Source organism: Schistocerca gregaria, chromosome 3 (genome assembly GCF_023897955.1).
Source record: "Schistocerca gregaria isolate iqSchGreg1 chromosome 3, iqSchGreg1.2, whole genome shotgun sequence".
Taxonomy (NCBI): domain Eukaryota; kingdom Metazoa; phylum Arthropoda; class Insecta; order Orthoptera; family Acrididae; genus Schistocerca; species Schistocerca gregaria.
In genome coordinates, this window is record NC_064922.1 from 866,528,991 (window position 1) to 866,555,441 (window position 26,451).

Here is a 26,451-nt window from a genome sequence, read left to right on the forward strand (position 1 = left end):
GTATTTCTCCCCCCTCAGAATATCTACATTGCAGAGACCTACCATGCAGGATATACATAACAGGCTCTTTGCCGTGTTGTCATTAATAGAGATTATCATCATCCTAGGGTTGAAATAAGAAAAGAAATAGGGGCTGTGAACACAGGCTTACATGAATATGTGGCAATAAGTTACAGTTTAGTTTGAATAAGCAACCCAGTGGGGTTCAATGCTTCCTTCAACTCTGCTTGAAGTACTTGTATTCATGTTTTCCAAAGTTTGTTAGTTTCATCACTGAATACAGTAGAACTTCAATTTTGAGTTCTCTGATTTTATGATTTTTTCGATTCTATGCCATAAATTCATAGCCCCTGTGAAAAACCCGTGAGATCAATGCTAAAAATTACATTTCTTCCTAGTAAGGTTACCTCATTTCTATGTTCTTACTTGATGTCTCACTCAACTTCGACCTGTTTTCTTCCTGTCGACATTTGATGTGACTAAACGAGTTATAAGTGGCACAAAAGACGGGTGGTTCACACCATGGGTGATGGTGGAGTTATGAGAATATTTTAGTCCATGGTGGAGAGGGGAGACATGAGAGAGGCAATGCTGACGTAATCCCTGATCGATGTTGTCAACGCAACTTGCAACATTCAGTTTCTTCACACAATTATGACACAACTACTGCTAGATTGAAGCGGTAATGGAAAAACAAGATAGTTGATGCAAGTGTTCCGGACCGAACCAGTACGTGATCCCCCAATGCCCTCTATTTAGCAACAGTATCAATCATCAACCTTTTAAATCAAACCCTGAGTCTTAAAGAATATGCTCTGTCATAACTGAGGAAACGTTGGCCATATCTAGCTAGTATACTCAAATTGGCTGCTGACTAGTTAAGTCACCTAATATCTAGAGCAGCCACCACACCTTGCTAATGTGTGGAGAGGGGGAGTGGTCATTCAATGACAGGAGTGCAGGTAGGGGAGAAAGCATTTTGTCACACGCTGAAAATGTAATTTTCATGCAGATGATGTGCTATGACAGAGATGTTAGTAGAAGTGTGATATGCGGAAGAACATTCCTGCTGCCAATTTTGTATCTGCACAAGTGTGAGAATGCCACGAAACTGTTCTGTCATCTCAAATGTCATTCCTCTAGGTGACAGTGAACGCTAGATTCCAAAACTGGGGAGCTGGATCCTGGAAGAGGAAATATGCGGTGTGCAAGTGAGCCTAAATTGGGCCAGAGAGTCTGAACATCATGTAAAGACTGGCATAGAAAAGTAGAACATGATGAATGCAAATGACTGAAACAAGTAGCATGCGGCACAAAGAGCACGGCACAATGTGAAAGTCAGTGTGAAAATAAGAAGTACCTGGTCCTGCTGATTGCCACCTTCAAGTCAACACTTTTGTCAGCATTGCTGCCCTTACAACACTCAGCGCACACTGTCCGTTATAGCTGTTCATACGATACTTGTGCCATCTCATCTGTGTCCATGGTTATGCCTGCTGGTGGGGATATTAAAGAACTCTAGCAAGTAAGACTTTTATCCATTGTGGATGTGGAACACTGTGACTGTGGTGTGAAAAGGTTTTCAGAAATTACTGCAACCAGTCTCTAGCAAGTTTTCATTGCCTTTTGCTTGTGCCTGTCAAATACTTGACACTTCTGCTGTTCGATAAGTGTCCTCCTTTACTCTTAAATTGTGAAATTGAAAGATGATGCAGATTGAAGATTCCACCTTTGCTGAACATGCTCTGAATCAGTATCATTCTTGTGATGTTGAATATAATGTTTTCCACAGAGCAATTAAAGGCAAAAACTATCATTACTTGAAGTTCTGCCTATCACTGAATACCAGACACAGAATCATGATGTAATCCTTAATGATCAAATACAGTTTCATTATTCACTCTTAATAAAGTAGCAGCAGCCAGTTATAAGTTTTCTCACCATAAGATAACATACATGTTGTAAATGCTGTAATTGTTCTCTACCCATATTCCTTGCCTCCTTGCTCCCCTCTGTAACTCCCTCCCCCCTTTTACCTGTTCATCACGTTCACCAGTTACTTTGTCCATATAACATAGTAGTTGCATCAGAACTCACTTGTGTATTGTTTTGCCCTATACATTCTTTGAGTATAATGTAATATAAGGGTTATTTGTTTGTAACTTTTTTGTGTATTTCACTATTTTTGTGATTTTCATATAGATATACAGTCATAAAAAGACACACATATTCTGAAAAACAATCTTTATACATCTGCTGGATGTTTTGTGGACTGTCTGTTTAATCTGAAGTTGTCCAAGGATGGCCTAGAAAGCTCTAAACCCAATTCACAACAAACTATAAAATAAATATTATTGTGGACTGTATAGTTCAATTTTTAATATAATCAGACTATTTTAATGTGAAATAGAGGTAACAGTTTTATCCTTGGATAGCATAAATCCCAACAATTTTGCACAACAAATCTTGCAAAAGTCACATGGTTTGGTGAAATCTTGACTGTGGCAAATCTAACAGCATAGTTTGATAGCAGACAAATATAAATATGACACTTTTGCTTTGCAAGGACATAAATCAACATGTCACCTGCTTTGTTTGCGTCTTATCAACTGAAGCTCGTGTCATGTGTGACGGCACTTCCATGCATAGAGGCAGAGCAGTGAAGGGATGAGAACTGCATATGCGCAGCTGAAGAGAGCAGGCAAACAAAGTCCACATTGCCCAACTGCATTGTTGTGGACAACAGTCAGGCTCATTTGCCTACGCTACATCCTATTATACGTTCAAATCTGTGAGGGTGGAATATTAAATATTAAGACCAATTTTGATCAGTTGTCATGAGAGAAATTTTAATTCACGTCTTGACGACATTGTGTCCACTGCTCCACAGATTTACTCTGCATGAAGTCGGGAGGCAAGAACAGCTGACACAGCTTTCTGAAGACGTGAAGTACAATTTTTCTCAAAATGACAATTGTCTAACGACAAGATCAATGAAACTGCTTGCAATAATTATAATTCATTGCAATTTGAACTGTATTATAAGTAAAAATTTGATACATAACAAAATTAACTTCAAGCACAAACCGAAATCATTATATTTGCTTGACAACTGCTTCTACTAATAGGATTTTTAAAAATGTGTATAAGGTGTGTGTGTTGAAGTGTTTGACTGTAGTTAAGTGGAATCACTGCGCATAAAAAATAATTAGTGGTAGAAAAGACTAATGAAAAGGCTATCGTGAAAACGGTCAGTAAGTTGTCATATTTTTTGCTGTTAATGGGCGTTACGAGTGTAAACTAACTCGTTCGACATTACAGTGAGAGACCGCATGTATAATCCATTGAACAAGCAAACTGTTAACCATCATCTGTGAATAACTCCAGGGAATGAGGACTGGTAAGATCAAAAACCATTGATATTTTGACAAGTAACAGTTACTGTCATTTTAGGGCCTTATCCAGTTCGTGCCTTGAAAGTGACAGGGGCTTACATGTGGAAATATCGGACTTCTGACGAATTTATCCTGCAGCATTCTCGCGTGTTATTACAGCATACAACATGGTGGGAGAAGCTTAACTTCTCCTTGGGCAATATGTTGAACATTATAGTCAAAGGATACAAAGTCCTAATCAAAAACTGGGAAATTCTCATTATTATGTTCGCAACTGATATGGTGACGAACACTTTTTTTAAACCACGAGTCTTTAAAACTGAGAAATATTGTTACTTTGTTTCAAAGTCTACATCACAATACCACCATCACTTCTATTTGAATATTTTCCAAATAATCTGATTGTAAATTTAAGGCTTATATCCATCATCACTTCCCTGTCAAATTATTCTTTCTGAAGCATTTTAGCATGCCGCACTGTGCCCATGCTACAGGTAGGATGTTGCCTATTGCCTCATGCACAAGTGGTTAAGTGAATGTTATCTTGAATGTCCCCCCCCCCCCTCCCTTTGCCCAAATTAATTCAATAGGGCTAAACTGACAGTGACACGTGAGTAAACGCAAAACTGTGTAACCACAGTCATGTGCAAGGAAGTCAAGTCTGTACGTCCTGTCATGCAACATGTATGAATTAACAGACTGCAGGAGATTGACACAAGCCTGGTTTATACAGTGCTTAACATTATTATTTTTAAGCCAGGGAAAAATATCCACTTTTCTGGTGTTTATACTTTGTGTTTCCTCTGTAACAGTTGGATCATAACTGGCAATGACAAACTTTGAAGCAAGGTATGACAAGAATTGTGAATCATGTCACAAAACTGACAGCATTCATTTCCAAATGGTAGTCACTGCTATTTTTCTTACATGTAAACATAATCAGAAGAAGAGTGAGCATGCAGAATAATTATCTGAGAACCTAGTCCTATGAAAACTTTAAAACTGCCAGTACCATCACACATTTCCTGGAATGATTCTAATTGACTTTTGAACTACCATCTTCTCTTATATTGTGAGTCTTTATAAGCGATGTAATTCCTGCTACACCTATGTCACTTCTTTGAACTAAAAACTCTCTTCTTAACATATCAGGAGCTGATGTCTTTTAAAATTCTTTACATTGACGAAGCACTTATCATTGAAGCTAATTTTCTCCTACAGTAAAATGTTATTTGATGTCAGGCATTCATAATTCACATGGGACACTTTAAAATATCATTGTTAAAACCATCCATTTGTGTTACAGGTTCCTTGCGATTTCGGTGCTTTCCAGGCAACATTAAACCAACTTTTTCTACTGTTCCTACAGCTCTGACATTTTTGTTTACAGTTCTCTTTACCGTTCTCTTGCTGACACCACATGGTTCTGGAGTCCGTTCTTGTGTCTTCAAATTCATATTTGAAAAAGTTACAGATGCTTGTAAATAATGCCCACTCTCTCTCTCTCTCTCTCTCTCTCTCTCTCTCTGAATCTCAATCACACTTAAACATTTACAGATACATATTCACACCTATACTGCTACAAGAAAAAAATTAAACTGACAGTTGAACGAATAATTCAGTTGTTGCAAATTCTCGCTGTCTGGGAGTAACTTGCTGCTAGCCATTTGGAGAAAGAATGAATATTGTTGGCTGCCAGTGGCTAATGGAGGGGGATGTGCAGAGTGGCTGAAAAATGGGCCGCCTTCAAATGTGACACGATCTTTAATCGTTGCAATAGGACGTGTGACACGCAGGTTCCTGGTAGTACAAAAGGACACTGAAAATGTTTTTTTCTATGTGTTGTTGTTGTGGTCTTCAGTCCTGAGACTGGTTTGTTGCAGCTCTCCATGCTACTCTATCTTGTGCAAGCTTCTTCATCTCCCAGTACCTACTGCAACCTTGGTCTCCCGCTACGATTTTTACCCTCCACGCTGCCCTCTAATACTAAATTGGTGATCCCTTGATGCCTCAGAACATGTCCTACCAACCGATCCCTTCTTCTGGTCAAGTTGTGCCACAAACTTCTCTTCTCTCCAATCCGATTCAATACTTCCTCATTAGTTATGTGATCTACCCATCTAATCTTCAGCATTCTTCTGTAGCACCACATTTCGAAAGCTTCTGTTCTCTTCTTGTCCAAACTAGTTATCGTCCATGTTTCACTTCCATACATGGATACACTCCATACAAATACTTTCAGAGTTTTTCTCAATATTTACTCAGTATTATTTTTACTATTTTGTGATGTGAAGTCTGTGGTGATAGCCTAATCAGTAGCATAACCCGAAATCTGATTGCCTGATAGAAACAAACCGAACAGGTGTCGTGTTAGTCTATGTGTAGGCAAAGCTAAAAAAATTTGTAGGTTTTGTATGTGTACTTGTGTACAGTGGAATGACGCTGTTTAACTGATTTGTAACTATAAAGATCTCTCTAGAACCTGCCAGTATTGGTAAGCTGTTGCTTTCAGATTTACATCATTTCTACACGGAGATGGTGAAAATATTAAACTTCACTACATTTTGTATAAGTTTCCTTAACCTACTCACTCCTTCATTTTCAAGTTAAGAAACGGGTGGCTATATTCAGGCACGGCCATGTTTCTGTTGAAGAAAGATTCAGACCCAAAACCACAGATCCAAGCATTGATTAGTTGATGTTTGAAAATGGCAACTATAGATGTATCAGATAACTGATACTATAGGAATATCACCAGAAAGTGAACTGTGCAATGTAATGTAGAGTAAACTATGATAAAGCTTCTATTTTGTTGAATTCTCGCTAAAAGCAAATCAAAAAATGAATTTTTAGGCTGTTTGAGAGAATCAAAATGATTCTGTGTGCCAAAATCTCATTACCGATGAGGTCTGGATCCACCACTATGTACCATAATGAAATAGCAGTGAAAACATCGACTTGACAAGAGAGAAGGCAATATACCTTTAATTTCATAGAAAGGTTGAAGCCTGCTTATAAATTTAGACAACATTGTCAATGGAATGCAGTGATCACAGCAGTGAGATTGCAGTAACATTTGTTTATTATGACTGGTTTCGACTTATGGTAAAGCCATCCTCAGATTTTTTGGCGTAGTTTTGAATTCTTACCAGAGGGCACTACCTAGTAAATATACAGGTTGTTACAAAAAGGTACGGCCATACTTTCAGGAAACATTCCTCACACACAAATAAAGAAAAGATGTTACGTGGACATGTGTCCAGAAAAGCTTAATTTCCATGTTGGAGCTCATATTAGTTTTGTCAGTATGTATTGTACTTCCTCGATTCACCGCCAGTTGGCTCAATTAATGAAGATAATGTTGACTTCAGTGCTTGTGTTGACATGCCACTCATTGCTCTACAGTACTAGCATCAAGCACATCAGTACATAGCATCAACAGGTTAGTGTTCATCACAAACGTGGTTTTGCAGTCGGTGCAATGTTTACAAATGCGGAGTTGGCAGATACCCATTTGATGTATGGATTAGCACGGGGCAATAGCCGTGGCGCGGTACGTTTGTATCGAGACAGATTTCCAGAACAAAGGTGTCCTGACAGGAAGACGTTCGAAGCAATTGATCAGCGTCTTAGGGAGCACGGAACATTCCAGACTATGAATCGCGACTGGGGAAGACCTAGAATGACGAGGACACCTGCAATGGACGAGGCAATTCTTCATGCAGTTGACGATAACCCTAATGCCAGCATCAGAGAAGTTGCTGCTGTACAAGGTAATGTTGACCATGTCATTATATGGAAAGTGCTATGGGAGAACCAGTTGTTTCCATACCATGTACAGCGTGTGCAGGCACTATGAGCAGCTGATTGGCCTCAACGGGTACACTTCTGCGAATGGTTCATCCAACAATGTGTCAATCCTCATTTCAGTGCCAATGTTCTCTTTACAGATGAGGCTTCATTCCAATGTGATCAAATTGTAAATTTTCACAATCAATATAATCCGCACGCAATTGTGCAATAACGTCATCAACACAGATTTTCTGTGAATGTTTGGGCAGGCATTGTTGGTGATGTCTTGATTGGGCCCCATGTTCTTCCACCTACACTCAGTGGAGCACGTTATCATGATTTCATACGGCATACTCTACCTGTGCTGTTAGAACATGTGCCTTTACAAGTACAACACAACATGTGGTTCATGCACGATGGAGCTCCTGCACATTTCAGTCGAAGTGTTCGTACGCTTTTCAACAACAGATTCGGTGACCGATGGATTGGTGGAGGTGGACCATTTCCATGGCCTCCACGCTCTCCTGACCTCAACCCTCTTGACTTTCATTTATGGGGGCATTTGAAAGCTCTTGTCTATGCAACCCTGGTACGAAATGTAGAGACTCTTCGTGCTCGTATTGTGGACGGCTGTGATACAATACACCATTCTCCAGGGCTGCATCAGCGCATCAGGGATTCCATGCAACAGAGGATGGATGCATGTATCCTCACTAACGGAGGACATTTGGAACATTTCCTGTAACAAAGTGTTTGAAGTCACATTGGTACATTCCGTTGCTGTGTGTTTCCATTCCATGATTAATGTGATTTGAAGAGATTTAACAAAATGAGCTCTAACATGGAAAGTAAGCGTTTCCAGGCACATGTCCACATAACATATTTTCTTTCTTTGTGTGTGAGGAATGTTTCCTAAAAGTTTGGTTGTACCTTTTTGTAACACCCTGTATAATGGTGTCTAAATATTTTAATGGGCCCAAAAAAATCTAATGATGTCTTTAATTTAAGATGAAACTGGTCATAATAAACAAATGTTATTGCGATCTCGTCTGTTGTTTTAAACAAAGTATGCCTGTTTTCTGTGATCAGAAGGGGATTCTTGTTATTAAGTACTTTATAATTGACAAAACAATAATGCAAATTCTATTCAGTCTTCCGTCACAGGTAGCTAACTATGTGTGGTGCACATGGTGTGTGTTTTGTTTAGATTGGGCGACTTACATCCAACCTGGCTAATGATGTCTATAGAAGACCCCAGAGTATTAGTATAAGATACAAAGAAACACTCCGCATGGTTGAGACTGTCTAATGATCAGTTGCTGAAGCATTTACAACAAAGTGTCAGGGTTTGAAGCACACCTAAAACACAGGCAGTGTAGCTCACATAATACTAGGCATAGAAATTTGACTAATACCCAGAATAGAGAACAGTGATATTTTTGAAGTAATTCTAAGTGTGTATCAACAGTATAGGCTAATGGGGTGGAAACTCAAATCGACCAAGATAGAAATTGGAGCTGATGCAAAAATGTTTGTGCAAGACTCTTTATCAAAGGTGATATTAAGTTTGTAATTCAATCCTTATGTTGCCCAAAAGACTGACCATAAGGTCTACTGAAAACTTCTAGAAAAAAATCTCAGGTCTCTAGTATTCACATCCTCCATCCAACAGTCAATTAGAAAAATTACGGTTTTGTAAGTGATTAGCATGACAAGGTGCTCTGTGAAACATTACTGATTACTTTTTCTGAAAATGCCGAGCACAGACAATTTAGGAGTCCACTCATGGTGGAAATATACATCCTACAAAAAAAGTGAACCACCCTGAAGACCTAGTTCCCAATGTAACTTCATACATATACATGCCATTGGCAGGTATGTAAATAATTGGAGTTGCAATTCTCTGTGACAGGCAGAACAGCCACCAGAGTGCTTTAATGTTGTTCATGTTAACATAGTTTCCAGGTCTAGTATGGTGTATAAGGGGTGTGAAGAGTGTCGGGTGTTGAATGTTCTCCATGAAGGACACATAACATAACATACAGATTTGTGGGGCGTTCAGATGTGACAGTGGCACAGTGTTGGACTTCATTGGAATATGAGGACAGGCGTAATCATCCTTCGAGGTTCTAGCTGGTTACGGCTGACCACCATAGGGCAGAACTGCTGTGTTGTGCACCAAGCCCATCATAATCCCTTCACATCTGTGACTGCCATGTGAGAACAAATAATGGACTCTGTGCAACATTCTTTGTCATCCCACACTAGCAGCAACTGAATTACAGACTTACTGTCTCACGAATAGGTTGACGCTAACACCACAACACAAACGGTTGCATTTGTAATGATGACATGATCAGGAAGCATTCATTGATGATGAATTGTGTTGCATTGTATTCAGTGATCAACGTTAGTTCTGCCCTGCTATGGATGACCGTCGCTGACAAGTATGGCAGCAACCTGCGGATAATTCCATTCTTCCAATGTTTTGGAGAGGCAGAGCAATGTTACTCCTGGCTTCATTGGGTTTGACATTACTGACGTTTAATACAGAAACTCGTCAAAGCACTAGAAGTTTGGTAATATTAGCCTAACAAACACTGAGCCCAAACTGAGAGTATGACAGTAATGAGTTAAAACTAAGACATAATGCACCCGTAACTGAGTGCAAAACAATAATTAACCATGAACAAACCTTGAATGGACATGACAGAGCAATGCAGTAGCAGATACCATCCTATTTATAATCTTGTAACAATTAATACAGTGCCAGAACAAAAAATGAGGCACCAGAAAGACATGGTCGGAAGTCAAAGCAGCTTTGTACTTATACACAACATTGGTGGGTGTGCAGATTATTAGAGTCGCAGTTTATTGTGACAGGTAGAAAAGGCAGAGTGCATTAGTGCTGTTTGTGAATGCACTGTTACCTGGCTCTTTAGGGTATATGAGAGATGTGTAAAGTACTCATGCGAAACAGTGTTACCAGCACCTGACAGTGTTGGAAAGACCCTCCATTGTTGGTCTCTCTTTAGCTGGCTGAACAATTTGTGTCGTATCCAGTTTTTGAGGCATTCAGATGTGACAGTGGGAATATGAAGGCAGGCACACTTGTCAAGGTTTCAGTTTACCATTTGTGATCACCACAAGGGAGGATAACGGTATTGTGCTCCTGGCCCTGTAGGGTATTTAAGAGGTGTGAACAGCACCAGAGTGATCACCGTGAAGGACATGAAGATGCCACACACTCATGTGAAACAGTGTTACCAGCACCTTACAGATTCTGAATCGCCCTTCAGTGTTGATCTCTATTTAGCTGGCTGGACAATTTGTGCAGTATCGAGATTTGTGAGGCATTCAGATTTGACGGTGGGAGTGTGAAGGCAGGCACACTTGTCAAGGTTCCAGTCGACCATATCTGATCACCACAAGGGGGGATCACCGTATTATGCACCAAATACATTCTAACTCCTTCATGTCTGTATCTGCCACCTGAGAACAAGTAAAAGACTCCGTGAAATATTCTGTGTCATCCGGCACTATTGGCCAGAGACTAACAGCACCCAGACTAGGAAACTACTGGCTTGTGTATAGGCTGCTGTTAACAAGACGACAGAAACGGCTGTGTTTGGAGTTTCGCCATAATTGGGAAGCATGTTCTGCTGGTGAAAGGTGTTGCATTGTGTTCAGTGGTGAATAACACTTTTGCATTACCCCAGGTGACCATAGTTGGCATGTGTGGTAGAGTTTGGGAGAGATGTTTCATTCATCCTATGTTTTGGAGAGGTATAGCAGTGTTAATCCAGACATCATGCTATGTGACATCATTGGGTACGACTTCAGATCACTGCTGGTAGTATTGAGGCAACACTGATGGCACAACTGTACATCATGGACCACCTGCATCCTCATCTGTTATCTCTCATGTGAGAGTATTGCAGTGCTACTTTTAAGCAGGATGCTGCTCATCTACAACACAGCATTTGTGTGGATGTTCAGGTACTCCTGTGCCAGTAAGATCCTCAGATCTGTCCCTAATAGAACATGTATGGGACCACTTCAGATATCAACTTTGTCCCAGTGCCAGTGTCCAGGATATCAAGGTCTAGTTACAACATATATAGACCAGCTTGCCTCAGGGGAGGATACAGTGGCTCTGTGGCATCCTTCCCAACCAAATCAGAGGATACAGTGGGTTGCAGCATCATAATGATAAGTGGGCTCATAGTAGTAAGTTCTTTGTGCATTTGACACAATGAATTAACATCACATACCCTCTCAACTTGTGAAGTTCTAATTCATGTCTTCCTTCTGTCTGTGGAGCTCCACTTTTTTTGTCAGGTGTTGTGTACTAGACCTACTGACAGCAAATATACCTGTTCTCTTTGAGTATGTCCACAGTGGAACTTGTATTGTTGACCGTGATGAGGTTGTAGGAACAGTAGTTTCCAAAGTACAAAGTGCACTCAGATCTTGACAGTTATTTCAGGGTGATGCAAAGATTAGCATCTGCCTTTAACTATCAAAAAAGGAAAATTTTGCACTTAACAAAAAGCCAAAATTTAGTAGGTTTGCCCATAAGTTCTGGAGTTTTCACAAAAATAAACAAGAAATGAACAACAAATCACTAACTGATGTATTCTCTGCTGTTGTGTGTAACCTCCACCCAACGTTCAACAAGCTGTTCAGTGCCCCCATGGCTGGTTTCCACTTGAAGAAATTTTCCAGTGGAGTTTTCGATTCCACATTAGTATTGAATGGAACACCACACAGTGCGTTCAAAAGGGATCAGATGTGATAGTAACATATGACTACAAGAGCAGTGAGTCACAAGTAGAATCTGTCAACTCATACCAGTACACGAGTGTAATAATTCGTAGGAATATGAAATTGTGTAATCATACAGGCTCAGTTGTAGGAAAAAAATGTAGCTGACTTTAATTCATTGGTTGTATGTTGGAAGAATGCAGTCAGTTACAAAATGACACTACGTATAGAGTGCTTGTGCACCATAGAATATTGCAGAAGTGTTGAACCCGTATCAAACTAAGCTTGCAGGAAATACTGAGTGTACAAGAAGAAGGGCAACACAAGTGGTCAAGATTTATTTGTTCCACTGGAAATTGTCACAGACACATTGAAACATGTGGAAGCCTACTTGAAAAGTTTCAAGAACTGATATGAAGTGATGTTCGAAATGGAATAGCAGTTATAAATGGCTGTAACTAAGAGGGCATGCTAAAAAGTAATGCCTCTGAATTTTTTACACAAAAACTTTTCAAGCTTTTTAAATAAAATGAACATTATTAACATTTGACATATTTGTTCTTCATGTCTACATATTTATTTCTGAGCATAATCACCCTGGCGACAAACACGTCTCCCAACGAGAGACTTGTTTGTTGATACCCTTTCTGTAAAATGTTTGACTTTTTTGACAGAGCCACAACCTCATCTCTGCATGCAACGCTTTGTCACTATCAAAATTAAGCCCTTGAAGGACTTCCTTAGATTTTGGAAGCAGATGAAATTGGGTGAGCCAAGTCGAGATTTTATGGAGGATGAACCCAAGACACAGATGTTACAACACTTGTGTGTGATCTGGTATTATCATGCTGCAGAAGAGGTTGCTCCATTTTAGACAAACTTTTCAAATTCGAAACTTGATTACAGCACACAGTTTCCCAAGCACCAGTATGGTTAGGTTACAATCCACCATGTTACACACTATAATTCTGTGCCGTATAGTGGCAGAGGACTGCAAATATATTGACATGAAAATAAAGATGTTGAATGTTAATAATGCTTTAAGAGTTTTCACATAAAAAAATTCGGAGGAATTACTTTTCAGCACACCCTTATATTTAAAACAAAGTATACTTGGATAAGAATTGCTACAGATTATGTGAAACGGAGTTCAAAATTTTGATCTCTACTCAAGCACAGTGAATTGGAAGCTGGTGCATGTGCAGTGATACTTAAGTGACAAGTTCCTTGTCATAAGTGAAAATAGCAGATCATATGCAGAAGGCATTTGCATGTTATAATTTAACAGTTGCCATTCTGTCATCACAGTGAAGAGAGATATTGTCAGCAATAGAATCAAGTAACTCCAAATGCCAGCAACTTTCATAGATGGCATCAGAAAAGTCTTCCAAACTGTTGGATGGGTTTGTACTAGACATGGTGATGCTGTGTTCTGCTCTGGGCCACCTAGATCTCCAGATGGGACATTGATTCATTTCTTTTTGTGGAGTTATGTGAAAGACCTCTTTTGTATGCCTTCATTGCCAAAAACGATACCACAGCTCAGAATGTACATTTCTATTGCACTAGTGTTGATGACGCCACATATGTTCACGAAGATGTGGTGTTAAGTTGGTTATACCTTAGATGTTGCCTGTGTGACCAAGGGGTGTCTACACAATTCCTGTGAAGTATGTAAAAATATTGCACTTTTTTTACATGCTCTGTAATTCTTTTTGGTGTATTGCTAAGCATTCAATAGTTATAGCTATTTATAATCACCATATTCATTTTGAATTGCCTTGTACTACAATCAACTATGACTCACTCCTATGGAGAGTATCTGCAAATTTCACTTTCCCCAGCTTCAGACACAGTCTATTGAACTGTACGCTCGTAGTTGCTTTTGTTAAAATATGTGCCACTTGTTCCTTGGAGCATTGAACATTCAGAGGTTCTTCATTATACAGAATATGTATGAAACCATATTTAGTATCCACATGCTTTAATCATCTGTGTTCCCACTTCTGTAATACACATAGGCATAACTGATCATCTTCATGAATGATTGGATCTTTCACAAGTATTTTCAATTTTCCAAGAAGACTCTTCAGCCATATGGTATTTGTTGTAGTTGTTGTGAAAGCAATATATTCTGCTTCTGTTGAAGATAGTTAAACGTGTGTCGCATTGTAGCCCAACAAACAGTACTTCCAAAACCCTGGAGTACGTATGCTATTGTAGATCTTCTGTCTTCTTCACGTCCCCTGTCAGAATCAACATAGGAGAGAAGAGTAGTTGAATTTACCTTTTTTTAAAAAAACAGACCCATGTCAAATGTTCTTTTAATATATCAAAGAATTCTTTTCAAACCTTTCCAGTAGAATTCTGTTGCTTTATTTTGATGTCTACTAAAATAGTTTACTTATACACATATGTTTGGTTTTGTGCCATTTCATGCATCAAGCAATGGCTTGTTTTGAACCATGTCCCCATAAGCATCTCACTGGCTTTGACTTCCACTGGTGTTTTACAGGAATTAAAGTCTTTCTGGTTGAATCTTTTCAAGGTAAACGTTTCAACTAAGGAATATTTTGTCATTGGTCCTCTGTATATTCATTCAAAAAATGATATTGGTTCTTCAAGTTCTTGCATTCATAATTTTAATTTTAACTTCTTCTTAATATTGAAGATTTTACTTTTATGGTTCCCAGAAATTAAAATCTTATATACATTCAATAGCAAATAAATGTTGTAATCATCACTGCTTTTAACGTTGAGACGTGTCAAATTAAGATTGTTGAAACTCTATTTCTTTCACAAAACTGACAAATGAAGAGTTCCAGGTTTCTGGTGCCTGCTTCAGTCCATATAAAGTTTTATTGAGTTTTCATACAAGCCCATCCTTAATCTTCACACCTTGAGGAACTTTCATATAAATTTCTCCAGTCAGTTCTCTGTGCAAGAACACATTTTGTACATCCATAAACATGCATAAACAAATCATTCAGAAAAGTTCTCAATGATGTGAGTCAAGGGACTGGAGCATAATTCCCCTCATAGTCATATCATTTTGCTTTTAATTATGAAATACACTTCATACCTTTCAATGTTCCCAGATGCATATCTCTTTACTTTGAACACGCCACGTACTGTCAGTGACACTCTTATTTGCTGGAAGTGGTGCGTAAGTCCCAGTTCTGTTAGATGACAGAGAGTCCAATTCTTTATTTATTGCTTTTATCCATTCTTTTTCATCTTGCTAACCCTTCACATCTTCAAAATTCTGAAGTAAGCTTCCACAAATGCTTTTGCATTCAAGGCTTACACTGCACAACTGAAGACATGGCCTCTGCATTTCCTCAAAGTTATTTTCGCTCTGACGTCCTTGATATTTTGCCATGTTCTGTCGTATGTTGTCCATTTGAACAGTCTCCTTCAAAATCCAGTCATCACAACTTTCTCCTTCACATAGAAACTTAGATTCTTCAAAAATTACATCTCTTCCAAATAAAATCTTGTGTAGTTTGGTACACGATAATCTGTAACAATTGGGTCAATATCAATTCATGAATCGTTTTACAACTTGGTGTCAGACTTGTCAGTAGTTTCTTTGGAATGAGCAATTATGCAAAACATCTAAACACAAGTAGTTCCTTCAAATTTGCCTTCCTTCCATATTGTAGCATTGCTGGAATATCTCCATCTAAAGCTGAAGTAGAACTACGATTAATGATCAAAATAGCAGCTATTACTGCTTCTGACCAAAATACCTTCCAAGTTTGCATCCAAGAATCATTCGCCGAGCCTTTTCAATGATAGTATGATTTAGTCATTCTGGCATTCCATTTTGCTGAGATGTGTACCTTATGGTAAACTCAAACTACAATCCCTTTTCTTCAAAGAGTTTCATGATTTCGTTTGAAATGTATTCATCACCATTGTCGTATTCAAATCTGTTGAATTTCATGTTAAAATGAGCATTAGCCATTCCAAAGTATACTTTAAAATAAAGAAACATTTCAGACTTTGGCTGAAGAGTATAAGCTGCCATAAAGTGAGAATAAGCATCAATGAAAGTTGCTATACCCATGGTCTCACCTAAGAGTTGCCAGGCACATTTTTCTGGTCTTTCATCACATGTTTACAGTCTTTTTGCATTTCAAAAACAATTACTGCTTGCCATGTCTGTCATGCTATGCCCAGTTTTGATGGAAAGCATTGGTTTTCTTTTCTCTTACAAGCAACTTCATTTTTAAAGCAGGATTATATGTGCCCTTTCAATAGATCTATCCCAGATTAGTCTAGTCTAATATTCATTTTATTAGTACTTATAACAGGGTCACTAAAACTCAACGAATAACCAGCAGTCCAGCAACAACTCAGTAGCACTGCATGCTTGGCAGTATCAGTCAGTGCGGGCCAGGACAGAGCTGTCTTTGCAGGAGTACTGGTTATTCTTCGTGTTTAACTGTCCGTATTAATACATATTGATAAAATGAACATCTGGCTAGACTCCTCTGGGACCACTTTATTGAATGGGTACAAAAATTCAACTTTAAAAAACACTTTATTCGTTCAGAAACAAACCGAAGCTGGGCGTTGCGTTGCGTGAAGAACATGATGAACAGTAGTTGTTTGGACTGACTCCAGGTACACAATGCAAAAACGAGCTTTTCCTGAAACACCATAGAAAATACACCTGACAACTTTTTGGAGAGAGGTGCTGTATAGTTCTTTCCATCAAAAGAAACAGGTGTTACAGGACCAACCGCATCACAGTGTATCAGTTCAAGTGGTCATTTGCCCAAAACATAAGACTGGATATGTGCTAAACATGTTTGCTTACCCTCTGCACAGGTCAGACCTTTATTTACAGGTTCAGAAAACTTTTATTTTGTCCCACCTCTCTTCTAGATAATGAAGTTCCTTAATATCTTTGAGATTCTGATCTTCTAAGCATTTACCTGAATCTTTTTGTGAGCTACAGCTATAACTTTATCAGGCTTTCAAATTAAACCCGTAGAATTTTTTAAAACAATGCAGTAAACAGCCATTTCTAGTTTACACACTGACCGTAAGTTACTTAGTAAACCTGATAGTAGAAGAACATCTTTTACTTTCATTTTAAATTTCTCCTTGCAAACAATGCTTTGATCGTCAACTCCTCCCATCTTTCTGCCAAACAAAAATGTATCTGTTTTGGCAAACTGTATTCTTATTGGATTTTCCAATTCCTTCACATTCATCAGAGGAAAAGATTCATTAACTAAAAGTTCTGTTCATATGAGTCTAGAAACCAGTCTTCTTTGCCATCTAGGAAACTTACGGTAACAGCAGAGAGGAGAGGGGAAAAAAAAACCCTCACTTCCATCTCTTTCTTGCACATTTCTCGCTACATTTGCAGAATTGTTACTTTTACACTTTTGTGACACTTTCTAATTTGCTTTGTGTCCTAATGACACAGTATCCCCATGTCTGTAACCCTGATACATGGTTGTCACTTGATGTTTCCTTTGACCTTGCAGTCAAGACAAATGCTTACAATGAAGTTAATTCATTTAATGACTTTATGTTACCTTTAGAATTATTACATTCTGCTTCCTTGTCTAAGTGTGTACTCTTAACAAAATTCAGTTTGATTTGCTCACTTGGCAAGGTTTCCAGAGCACTAACAACAACTTCATATTGTGGAGGCATTTTTAGTAGTGAATTGCACACTCTATCAGCTTCTTGAATATTAGCACCCAATGCTTTGAAATCATGTATTACGAGGGTGGTTTGAAAAGTTCTTGGAATCACCACGAGAGGTCAGTGCTAGCAAACGAGTTGTTCACGTGATATTCATTGGACTGTTGCCTGCAAACATGTGCCATGTCAGTGCTCTTGGAAGAGAACTGTGACGGTGACGTGGCTCTGTTGTTGTTCCCATGTAGTGATTTGCAAAAATAGAAAAAATCGAGATTCGAGCAGTTATTAAGTACTTTGTTAAGAAAGGTCTTAAAGCAAAGGACATTCATGCTGATGTCCAGAATACACTGGGGGATTCTGCTGCTTCATATTCAACTGTTGCCAAATGGACAAATGAATTGAAATTTGGTCGGGTGAGCTTAGATGATATTCCGCGCAGTGGTTGGCTAAGATGTATCACTACTCAAGAAATCATTGCAAAAGTGCACAAAATGGTCATGGAGGATCACCGATTGAAAGTGCATGAAATTGCTCACACTTGCCAGGTGTCATCTGATATGGTATATCACATTTTAACTGAAGAATTAGAAATGAAAAAATTGTCTGAAAGATGGGTGTCGTGACAAGACACTGAGTTGACAACTATTTTGTAGGCCTAGAAGAAACTCCTTTTTGAGATGGGATCAAGGCACTGGAACAACATTGGACCAAGTGCATTGATCTACAGGGAGACTACATTGAAAAATAAAATAAGTTTCTGCGATGTAAGCACTTTCTTCTATTCCGTTCTGAGAACTTTTCAAACCAACCTCGTAACTTATGAAACTTCAAAAAATATTTTCGAGAGTACAATCATTTGCATTAAACTTCATGGTCCACGGAGTCCTTCTTCATAAAAGCTGATTAGGCACACCTTTCCACTAAAAAGTTTGAGTGAGAGAGTTCCATTAATCATGCTAGTTTGGAAATTTTTTGTTTTATCTGTGACTTACATTTCTTACCAGTTTTGATAAGTTCTTCCAGAAGAGCTTTCTTCTGTTCATGTTGTTCAGTGTTGTAATACTGAGTAGACTGTTATAATTTTCGTGTAAGGATTTTCCACAAAACTCAATAATTCCAGCCTTCTTTGTTTCAAGTATAAATATCCAGTTGCTAAAGTTAATGTTGCCAAATAGTGGTATCCTGTACTTCTCCATCTCCTGAGACATTACAGTCAATTCGGTATTGAATTGATTAATTAGTTTTTCCAACCTTTATTTGTTGTACTGTAAAAAATGAAATACATGCTGAACCTGGCCACTGATAAGAATTACACAAATATATCCATTGCATACATCACTTTTATGCAACAAAAATGATCAATTTTTGACAATTTAATGTAACTGGATTGATAAAAAAATCTACTCACCAAGCAGCAGTATGAGAACACACACACACACACACACACACACACACACACACACACACACAGGGTGGTCCATGTGAAGTTTTGGATGAGATTATCTTGAAAACTGTTCATTGGATAAAAATAGTCGGTAAGACAAGTTTGTAAGCTCAAAGGGGGACATCAAATGATGCTACATGTGACCTCCCCAGCCTCTGCCCCTTGTGTGCGTGGGGCAACTTTTATATCTTAAATGGAAACCCCGATTTTTTTATTGCAGATTTGGATTCTCCATAAAAAGTAATCAAGTTTTGTCTGAAACATTTTTTAAAACCATTGACAAATGGCGCTGAAATCGAGAAAAATTAAAATTGGGGAGGAACTCTTGATTTATATAGAATGATCCGAGACGGATGCATTGAATCTATACAAAATGTGCACCAATTCTTTCATTATGTCAAATTAAACTTTTTTTTCAAAATGTATCCTATCCACCCCAGTTTTTGATGGAGGTAGGCAGAATGGTATTAAAATCTGATTAGGGAACTCTTCACATTTGCATTATTCACTCGACTGTGGTGCTACTGTGGCCAAACTGCGAACTACGGCTCAGTTCAGTGCAATGCAATTAGATGTCACTTCACTTTCACATTGTGAACCGTAAACATCAACTGACAAAAGTAAATTATTCTTTAGCGAAACATGGCTCACTATCCTCCTACAGAGATTGTTCATATGATGTTAATTTTAGGTGAATGCCATAACAATTACACTGCAGTTGCACAATTGTATGCAGATCGTTTCCTAAACAGACGACATCCAAGCGAAAACATTATTTGAAATTGCACCCAATGAGCTCAAAATGGAGACATGCACCTTAACATTGCGAATACAATGAAAATGATGCTCGTACCCTTACAGTTCTCGCCTGTGTTCAACTCGATCCCGAAATTAGTAGTTGTGCGATTCAGAGACAAACTGGAATACCGAAATCAACTGTTTTGAGGATTTTGAAGGCACATAAATATCATACATATCATATCACACTGACACAGGCATTAATGCCAAAAGATATGCAAATATGTATGTGCATTTCTGCCAATGGGCCTTGAAAATGATAAGAGGTGACAGTGATTGTTTTTAGCTACATTATGTTCACTGATGAATCCACATTCAAAGACAATGGCAAATTAAACTGTCATGATTGTCGTTATTGGTCCGCTGTCAATCCACACTGGCACAGACCTGTGGACAATCAACACAAATGGTCGTTTAATGGTCTGTTGTGTAATTTAAACGGTTACTTTTTTTTTGACTGAAATGTTTTGTTGGAACTAATGGAAGATGTTGATTTAGAAACTAGACAACGAATGGGGTCCCAACAGGACGGAGCAGCTCCCCATTATGCTAAAAATGTATGGAACATTTTAAATTTATGGTCCCCTGGTCAGTGGATAGGGCGTGGCTTGGCTTCCATGTTCACCAGACCTAACATCACCTGATTTTTTTCTTGCGGGGTTATTTAAAAAATATTGTTTATGAAAGACAACAACCCGAAACGATATGGAGCAACCCATACGAGGAGCGTGTGCAGCCATACCACGGGATGTGCTGCTCAAAACTGTGGACAACTTTCGCAGACGATTGACTTTATGCATTGAAGCAAATGGGGATAATTTTGAACAATTTCTTCATGACTAATTTCATTAATTAAGCATCCCAAATTGTGAGAGCCAAGGGGACTCGCACTAATGAAGCACCCCAACATGTGAGAGAAAAGGGACTCTCACGGATGAAGTAAGGATATTCCCATAATACTTCCTCCACTCTTCCATGAGAATGAAGGCAATTGGAATTCTTTCAATTTTGTTACAAACACAGGAATTTTATAGTTATCCATGCTTCACTGCATCTCCCGCCTTCGATTTAGTGATCAGTGTGTCTAAATCTATTATCCTCATTTCACTCCTATTTTCCTTGTTATTTGACATTAACCATATATTGTATGCTCTCTTCCTTTCCTGTAGAAATTTCTCAATGTTCTCTTTCGATCACTCATTCCTCTTTTGAATTTCTGAGTTGCCTTAAATACTCCCAAAGCTTCCTTAATTGCATTCTGTACAATCTAGCAGTATCTTGATATTTATTATTCTCAGAAGAATTTATTACATTAATCAGTTTGAAATTCAGCCCAAACCTATACAGGAATAATATTGATTCATTCATTTCACTTTGCATACCTCATCATAATTGCATTCTCCCATATTTATAAAAGATTTCACTATTGGGATAAATATTTTAGTTTTCAGAAGGCACTGGTAGTACCCCGTTCTGCACCTTCATACACTCTCAAGTTGTGAAATTGCTAAAAGGATCTAGTCAGTTACATGTTTCTTTGGAGCACAGCTTGTGACCGTGTAAAATTATGTATATCTTTATGCTTAAAATAATCATTTTGGATCCTTAGTGAGTACTGCTGAAATATGTCAATAAGTCGTTCACCATTATGAGTTCCATCACTTTTTCCTTATCGTCCCACAACTACATCCACTAGTCTGTACCCAACATGACCATTAAAACTGCCTGTGAATTCTCTCTTTCCTGCTGTTTATACCCTCCAACACTTGGCTTAATTTCTCATTATTCTCATCTTTGGCAATAACGCCATCCTCATTTGATGGAGCATACACTCTAGTTACAACCAGTTCCTACCCTTTTACTTCAGCTACTTTCACTAAGCTCTACTTTCACAATCTATAGCATTCCTATCTTTAATGGTATTAAGTAAATTTTTGTTGATACATATAGAAACCCCATCCTTCACTCAATTGCCTTTATTGACACCACTGTTTAAATGAATATAGGTGTCCAATTGTCTGCTTCCTTTCTCCTTCTGTGTAGTCTCGTTAAAGGCCTCTGTGTCTATCATAAATTGCCTTACTTCATCCATAACCAGCATATTTTTGTTTGCAGGCCTTTTATATATCCAAAGTACCAAAATTGATAAATTGTTTTTGTTTGTAGTGTCACCTCCAGCTATTTCTGATTAGCCCTTTCAGGCATTTTATGGTTTTTCCATATAAATAATCTATTTATTTAACATGATCAAATTAGAGCCTTCAGGCACTCTTTTGCATTGCACATCAGTGGAGAAGCATCAAAGCATCAATGGGCATACTCCATTGGTCTAAAAGGACTAACTTGAAAGGTAAGTATGTAATTTTGTGTGCATTTTGGTGATTGTTGAAGCTGTGCAATAGGCAAACTGGAAAAATGGGCAGATCAGGTTCTCATTCACTTGATAATGCTTCCAACACTCATAATTTTGTGATGACTGCATAATGTTAAACTGTATGCACAACAGCTCGTGCAACAGACCACTGACAACTATGTAGTGCCATGCTAGATTGCAGTGATGATTGAACATTATGATTGAAGCCAGTTGTCCTGAGTAGTTGCCTGGTTCAGTGTAATGAAAAGTTCTGGATAGAAACTGGATAATGGAAAGTCCAGAATAGAAGAATGACAATATTATGAAAAGGATAGATTGCTGCTCACTGTATATGGAAAATGTTAAGTAGCAGGCAGGCCTAACAAAGAGACTGCTAAAGAAGTAAGCTTTCAGCCAGATGGCCTTCTTCTGAAGTAGACAACTCGTGCGCGCACGCATGCACGCGAGCGCCCGCCCAAAACAAACACACACACACACACACACACACACACACACACACACACACACACACACACACACACGAGACCAATGTCTCCTTTCACAGGGGACTCAGCAGCCAAAGACTGTGTGTGTGTGTGTGTGTACTTCGAAAGCTTATTTGCCTAGCACTATTTCTGTTGTGCTCCTCGGTGACTCAACATCTCTGTATGGTGAGCAGCAATCCTTCCATTGTTTGATTCTGCTTAATGGCTTTTCTCCCACCCCATAACTCAATAGTGTTTTCCTTGGTTACTATTTTCTAATGCATGATCTCTCTACTTGCATCACTCTTGCATATTTTTGCATGTTAATTTCTATATTTTCCTATGCCACACCAACTTGCACCTCATGCTACTAACCCCCTCTCTGTCCCCTACTATTTCTCCTTGTTCCTAATCTAGTCACTTTTTATGCCCCCTTCTTCATACACATCCGCCCACCGACCTGCAGGACACATTATAGTTATTTTATTTATTTCTGTCATTGATCATGTGATCTCATTGTGTTTTCACATCGATTTCAGTTAGTCTGGCCTTGGTGCCCAGATGCAGTGGCCAGTGTGTGTGTGTGTGTGTGTGTGTGTGTGTGTGTGTGTGTGTGTAGAAGGCCTTTTGGCTGAAAGCCTACTTTTTTAGTAGTCTTTTAAGTTGTGCCTGTTTGTGACTCAACATCTCCACTATGTCGTGAATACCAATCTATCATTTTTGTGATATTGGGTATAAATCGGGATAGACAAGATTACCAAGCTAAACATGGTAGATCTGAATCTAGATGGCACATGGAACGTGGAAAACATGTTACAAGTAGAAGACATCATCACAGAGCCTTTGTAACCTGTAACAAATAATGATAAAGGTATGGTACAAAATACTACAGAACTTCTGAACAGGCACATAAAATATGAACCAAACAGTTGTAAATCCAGCATTAGCATTGCTGTTCACTTTGGGCATTTCCCTAATGATTTGTCGGCATACCTAAGTTAATGATAATTCATGTACCTACACAAAATTGTTCACAGTGTAGCTTTCTGCCTTTCGTCATTGTGTGTCAGTCCATGGTTGAGAATATGTACTCCATTGTTGAAATAATGTTTTCATGTTATGTAGACATTGGTATGAGTTTTTAATATCCCAATACTCATATTAATAAAAACTACAATGCCGTATATGTAAGTGTTCCTAAGTATATATTTAGTCATGTAGATTAGGCAGGAGCAAAAAATGTTTATATAATTTTAAGTAATAAAACTTAAATTCTCTTATTTTGGATCTAGAGAGAAAAGTGAACTGAGCAAAACATTGAAAATTCAGAAGAAACTAGGTGGAAGTCATGGATTCTCAACACACTATTGGCAGAGTGATGTGGTAGGGTGATTAAGACCATGGACTCGCATACATGAGAGGCAGATTTCAAATCTCAGTGCAGCTATCCTAATTTATGTTTTCCTTGGTTTCCTTAAATCGAATAACGTGAATACTGGGACAGTTTCTCTAAAAGGGTTTAACTGATTCCTTTCCCCATCGTCTGTATGTGTACCAGTGGTCTGTCTTTAATGACAGTGTTGCTAGTTGGAAGTTTAATAATAAACACATCACAGATATGTGTGAATAAAGATTAAGTGAACTTTCAGGTTAAGTGAGTTAAGAAGATTTTGTTACAAGAAGCTGTTATGAATCTGAGAGGGCTACAAATAAGGTCAAGGTGATGATTTGGGGAAAAATGAAAAAAAAAAGCGGAAAAGTGATTAAAGAAGAGAGAAAACTTAAGAAGAGAGTTACAATGGGAGTACTAAATACTGAGGGGTGAGATCAAGGTTTGAGATGTGAAAGGAGGGCAAAGAGAGCAGAAGGATAAAGATTAAACAACATAAAAACTAATACTTTAACTGAGAACATGAGACTTGTCAACTAAAATTTAACATTTATTCATTCCACAGAAGAACATTCGTTTATTCTCCAGAAGAGCAAACACTGGTTTGTAGAACAGTGAAACCTATTGTAGAAAATACCATCATACATTTATATTCTGATTGAGATCTTACAGGTGATGGAATCGTACAAAGCTGAATAGTATTTGGCCTAGAGTCGTACTGTAATACAAGAGCTTACACTGCTAGTCATATCGCAGAAAGAATGGTTCATGGAGAAAGAGGGGAGGCGGATAATGTACAAAGGCTGCAGAAGGTAAACGAGTTTCTCTAAATGGAGGGGCTTTTAAAATCCAACAGAGAGCAAGAAGCATCAGAAATAGTTAGGTTATTTTATTGAATGGCTGTGTAGGGTAATGTACTCAATATGAGTCCAAATTATTTGAGGCGTGAATTTCAGAGGGTTGTCAGTGTATGTTGATGGACCAAAAAAGTCCTTGGCCTGATAGTGAAAATGAAAATTTATGCTTCAAAATCATTTTTCATTGAACCACAAAAGAAACTGGTATAGGCATGCATGTTCAAATACAGATATACATAAACATGCAGAATACAGGGCTTTAGTGGGCAATGCCTATATAAGACGATAAGTCTCTGGTGCAGTTGTTAGATCGGTTACTGCTGCCACAATGGCAGATGGTGTTATAGTCGGTGCAGATGCGGTGAGACACAGCATCTCTGTAGTATTAGCGATGAAGTGGGGACTTTCCCGTACAACCATTTCATGAGTGTACCGTGAATATCAGGAATGCGGTAAAACATCAATTCTCCGACATTGCTGTGGCTGGAGAAAGATCCTGGAAAAATGGGACTAACAACGAACGAAGAGAATCATTCAGTGTGACAGAAGTGACATCTTTCTGCAAATTGCTACAGATTTTAATGCTGGGTCATCAGCAAATGTCAGCATGCGAACCATTTCATGAAACATCATCGATACGGGCTTTTGGAGCTGAAGATCTAGTCATGTACCCTTGATGACCAAAGCTTTCTGCCTCACCTGGGTCTGTGTCAACACCGACATTGGACTGTTGATAACTGGAAACATATTGCCTGGTCGGACGAGCCTCGTTTCAAATTATATTGAGTGGATGGACATGTACGGTTATGGAGGCAACCTCATGAAACCATGGACCCTGCATGTCAGCAGGGGACTGTTCAAGCTGGTGAAGGCTCTATAATGGTGTGAGGCATGAGCAGTTGGAGTGATAATGGCTCCCCTGATATGTGTAGTACGACTCTGACAGGTGGCATTTATGTAAGCATCCTGTCTGATCATGTGCATCCATTGATGTCCATTGTGCATTCTGACAGACTTTGGCAATTCCAGCAGGACCATGCGACACCCCCACTCGTCCAGAATTGCTACAGAGTGGCTCCAGAAACACTCTTCTGGGTTTAAACACTTCCATTTGCCACCAGGCTCCCTAGACATGAACATTAAGGAGTATATCTCTGATGCCTTGCAACATGCTGTTCAGAAGAGATCTCCACCCCCTTGTACTCTTACAGATTTATGGACTGCCCTGCAGCATTCATGGTGTCAATTTCTGTCAGCACTACTTCAGACATTACTCGAGTCCATGCCACGTTGTGTTGCGGACCTTCTGCATGCTCACAGTTGTGCTACATGATATTAGGCATCTTAATCAGTTTCTTTGGCTCTTCAGTGTATATCATCATAACGTCCCTTCTGTTTACCCATTGCGAAGACACTGTTGTGGGTAGTCGCAGTGTTACGATGAGTTATGACATGTTTTCCTTCTGCTAAAAACATGTCTTTTTTCTCAAATTTTTGCGT

At 38.7% G+C, this 26,451-nt stretch overlaps 1 protein-coding gene across 2 annotated transcripts in view; it reads left to right on the forward strand.

Moving 5' to 3' along the window:
* Positions 1 to 26,451, forward strand: part of LOC126354888 (F-box/LRR-repeat protein 4) — a 160,692-nt gene that overhangs the window by 67,772 nt on the left and 66,469 nt on the right. The window lies entirely within an intron of this gene.